Source organism: Vidua chalybeata, chromosome 1, assembly GCF_026979565.1.
Source record: "Vidua chalybeata isolate OUT-0048 chromosome 1, bVidCha1 merged haplotype, whole genome shotgun sequence".
NCBI classification, from domain to species: Eukaryota; Metazoa; Chordata; class Aves; order Passeriformes; family Viduidae; genus Vidua; species Vidua chalybeata.
In genome coordinates this window covers 16,291,312-16,295,776 of record NC_071530.1, presented here as the reverse complement: position 1 = coordinate 16,295,776, position 4,465 = coordinate 16,291,312, and the positions used below count along the sequence as shown (strand labels likewise).

Below are 4,465 nucleotides of genomic sequence, written 5' to 3'. Positions count from 1 at the left end.
GGACTTTGGTGATACTTGTGGGTGCCTTCCAACTCAGAATATTCTTTGAGATGTTGAGCTTTCCCTGGAAATGGACCTGGGGTTCTGGCAGACACTGAGTGAACAAAGCCAGCAAAGTGCCACTGTGACAGGTCTGTTTCTGTGAAGCTGCTGTCCAGTGGGTGGCCACAGCATATACTGGTGCTTGTGGTTACTCCTTCCCTGGGGCAGGACTTGGTACTTCTCCTTACTGGGGCTTCACGAGGTTCTTATTGGCCCTTAAAAGGGATCTCCTCCATCCCTGGGTGGGCTCGAACCACCAACCTTTCAGTTAACAGCCGAATGCGCTCTCCAATTGCACCACAGAGACTGATGTGTTGCACTTCCCAGAGGAGCTGAATTCCTGACTGCTCAATAAGTGCTGCTGGTGGTGCCTGTGTGTGCTGAACAATGACAGAGCAGTGCTGCAGGCACACTGCTGCAGCAAACCTGACATGCTATTGTGTCAGAATACAGGAGGGAGAAATGCTGTTACCTGCTGTGGGGAGTGAAAGATGAGATTCTTTTGAAGTAGCTGTTCCTCACTGCTTGCCCCTCTCAAGAGAGAAGGTCTTGGGGTTGTGTCATGCCAGGCAATTTGCTAGTGATTCCAAGTTAACAGTACTATTTTTCTTACGTTTTTTTGTGCTTCTAGAAACTTAGCTTTTAGAAGTCTGAAAACCTATGTGGCTTGTTAATTGTATGTTAATGCAATTAAAGCAAAACATAGGTATGCTTCAAAACATGGATTGTGAGACATCAAATTTACTGACTGCAGAATTCTCAGTGCAGCTGGGAACTGGGGATTAGAGGAGAGAGAGCTATTGGGCAGGTCTTAATGACAGGGAAGATTTCATGGTGAAACTTGCATTTTTAAACTTCATACCTCAAAGAAAAGATATTATCAATGCTTTTTACTGTCAGTCATCAGCTAGGAAACACACACTGCTCTGTGTGCCCTTGGGTATTGCTGGAAACAAAAGGGTATGAACTACTGAGATACATGACAGGAGCTGAGTCCTGTTCAGCTAGTGAATCTGTACCTGGTTTGTCTAGTTTTCTGCCAGAGCAAAAGTGTTTTAGTATTCCAGCCTTTTCGTTGTTCATTTGGTGAAGGAAATACAGCAAAATGTTGGCTTGAACATGGTTGAATTGCTTTTGAAAATTAGGAAGCTTAATCTCTGCAGGGCTGTGCTTTGGAGTGCTGCTGAAAGCATTGCTGGTGAAGTTCTCCTGTCACTGAGCTGCAGAAGCATAGAAAGATGTGTAAACTGCAGAAGGGATTGGAGCAACTTTGTCTTTGAGAGATAGGAACTGTTAGGTGGAGAAAAACATAGTAGCAGCAGTAGATAGCCTTTCCTAGCAGGGAATATGACAGCAAGCTGCTTCCTTTCCTTTCCTGTCTTCTGGTATTTTAAGCTGTACTGTAAGGCAGTCTACACCATGTGCCTCAAAGCTGTGGGGCAGGTCTGACCCATAGTGTGCACTGGAGTCTTACTGCTCCAGCTGTTCCCCTCAGGAGCTAAAGTAGTGGTACTTGGCTCCTGTCTGCCCTGCACACTGGATTACTTGCCAGGATCCCTCATATAAGGCAAGGGTGGAGATCCATGTTTCATCCTGAGCTGGATTTAGCGGGTAGCTGGGCTGAATGGACCTGGGATGGCCTGTGTTAAGTGTTAAGTGAGAATCTGCTCCTCTGTGCCTCCCCTACCCTGCAGCTGCTTGCAAGTCAGATGGGCATAAATGTCCCTTTTCTGAACTATGCCATTGCTCAAGTGCATGTGTGTATTGTATGAAAAATGATACCTAATAATGTATAAAATAACTTTCAGATGTGAGAGAGTTTGTGTGTGTTCTCATGCTCTTTAACTTCCACCTCCCTTGCAGCCTCTACTGTAGGCTTTGCAAGGGCTATATGAGTTTGCCACCAAGCAGAACTCTTTCCTCCAGAGCTTTTTATCTTTTAAATGACTTATTGAAAAACTCTCCTTTTGCCTGTGCACAATGGATTTCTATCAAGTCCTATCAAATCTCCCAATCTGTTTTCATCTTATGGTGCAATTTACTTTTATCCCAAAACACAGCTCTCCAAATTTGCCAAAGAAAACACTGGGCTCTATAGAAAGACTGTCTTAAATGAAGGTGTTTGGAGGAATCTGTTAAAAAAAAGTTTAAAAAGTATAAGGAAAAAAGGCAATGTGGATTTTTTATATTTTAAAAAATCTTTTATGTTCTGATTAGAGACTAAGTAGACCCTTGAAACCAGTCTCTTTCCTTATTGAAATTTTGTGTCTCTCAGTTAATAAGGGGCCATGAAAGTGCTGGAATTTTTATTTAAAGGCCAATGTGAACATTAGAAGATCTTTTCAGACATAACTGAGAAATGCTGCTAAATGAGACTTGCCAAACTGATACAAGAGAAAGAAGATATTTGTCTTGGGCACCTGCAGTTGGCCCTTTCCAAAGCTTGAGCTCTCCATAATCATTAGTCCTTTGCAGTGCCTAGAGAGAGGCTTGCAAAGGCAGTGCAAGATGGGTCTTGATTGCTGTAGAAGCATTTGGGTGGCAAACTCCCTTTGAGTATTTGGGCACAAATTATTTGTGTAAAATCTTACAAGGACACAGAAACCTGCAGCTTGAACTAACATACCTGGGTTCCCACTCAGTGTCCTTGATGCCAACCACTTACTTCCTCCTAGTTCAGTAGTTGTAGCTTTCCTGTAATAATTCACAGGTGCTCTATATAAACTTCATTTAGGTGCCTAAGGGGAAATGGGGATTATGGCCATTATGTTGTAGGAGCCCTGGTTGCATACTACCCAAATTTAGCTAGTACAGCTCAATAATGTAGGGTTATTGCGTTGTAGCTGTTCATTCTCAGTAGGAATTTTTCAGCATCTTCCCTGGTTACTAGTGAGTTGAAAACTCTTTCATGAGGAGGAAGAGGAAAAAGAAGCACTCAGGTCAGATAAAACAAATAAAGTGTTTGACCAGTGATTATATTTTACAGTTTGGTGCAAGCTCCAGAAGGGCTGGGGAAGCTCAGGTTTGCTGGTAGAGTGTCAGTGTTCGCTGCTTTGGCAGGGGGCAAGGAGGACACTTGGCAGCTTTCATATTGGACATACTCCTTTCAAAAATATTTATGATTTTTGGAATCTAATGATTTAGCTATTAAGCTGAATATTGTGTCCTAGGGCATGACAAGAGCTGAACTTGCATGAATCTTGTGTTCATACAAATGCCATATCTTGGCCTTGCTGAGCACTCTCCTTTCATAAAAAGTCCTTATCTGAAAACTTGCTTTCCTATAAAGCATACCATGGAAACTTGTGGAAAGAATTTCCTTTCAGAACAAAAGCATAATCTCTCAGCAAATCTCTCTGGTGTTCTGCAAATGCATCTCTTTGTGACTTACAGATGGAGAAATTGAACCTTGGTGCTGGCTTCACGCTTAAACTGGCTAATTTTTATTTATTTTAGCATTTTATAAGTCACACCCTTAGTTAAACTGGCTCAAGCTGGCCATGTAGAGAAGTCCACAGATGGAACACACTAAATGACTGCCTGAAAAGTGGGCAAAATTGATGAATCTATCCTGTAGTGGCTGAATGGCTCCAGCTGGCTTTTGTTTTATCTTACAAGAAACCTCTGTCTGAGGCAGTGTCAGGATTAACAGCTTGGCTGATTTGTTCCCTTTCTTGGAAAACTACTCCATTTGACTTCCTGGGTGCTGTGAAAGTTACTGTAAAATCAGAGGTGGAAAAGTTACTTCCCCAAAGAATACCTCATCAAAATAAGCATATTTTTGCAAGGCAAGGAAATTCTTAAAAAAAAAAAAAGTTATTACAGAGTAGACCAAGGAAGATGGAGAAGTGCAGGGAAGGAGGAAGAGCAGAATGAGTTTTGCACCAACTGCTTTTCAAGTTCTCTTCCATAAGATGGCAGCAGCTTATTTTGTCAACTGGACTGGGAGACTGCTCTGCTGAAAGCTCTACAGAACAGGCATTCAGTCTAAGGCTTTAATTCTATTTTCTTGGTACACATCCCTTATAATAGATCAGTTGTGAACCTTACTTTATGTGCAAAACTGTTTTCTGTTGTTTGGTACAGAGGTAATGTTATTGTATTTTTTTTCTAAATACAGGCACAGATGCTTTTGCATTTGTAAGGGTATAGTGTGCAAGATGTGGGGAGAGATGTTGTTTGGCCTATATTGGTATTTTATAAGTGTTTCACTTTGTGTGACTATTTTGTTAATAATTTTCCAAAACAACTTGAGTTCTGTGAACAGAAGAGGTAGAAAAACTGTCGAGGTTTTTCTCTCCTCAAATAATTGGAGTTCAGTTTCATGGCACAACTGTTTTCAGTGGAATCAAGACACTCATTTTCTTTTGAAGAGGGAGACTGTGGAAAGAGGGGAATTCCCCTCCCGCCCAGCTGAAAACAG

General features: G+C 41.8%; 1 non-coding gene across 1 annotated transcript; it reads right to left on the bottom strand.

Moving 5' to 3' along the window:
* Positions 1-275: 275 nt before the first annotated feature.
* TRNAN-GUU (transfer RNA asparagine (anticodon GUU)) lies at positions 276-349 on the bottom strand. The gene has a single exon. It is a non-coding gene; the product is annotated as a tRNA-Asn (tRNA).
* Between the last annotated feature and the right edge of the window lie 4,116 nt (positions 350-4,465).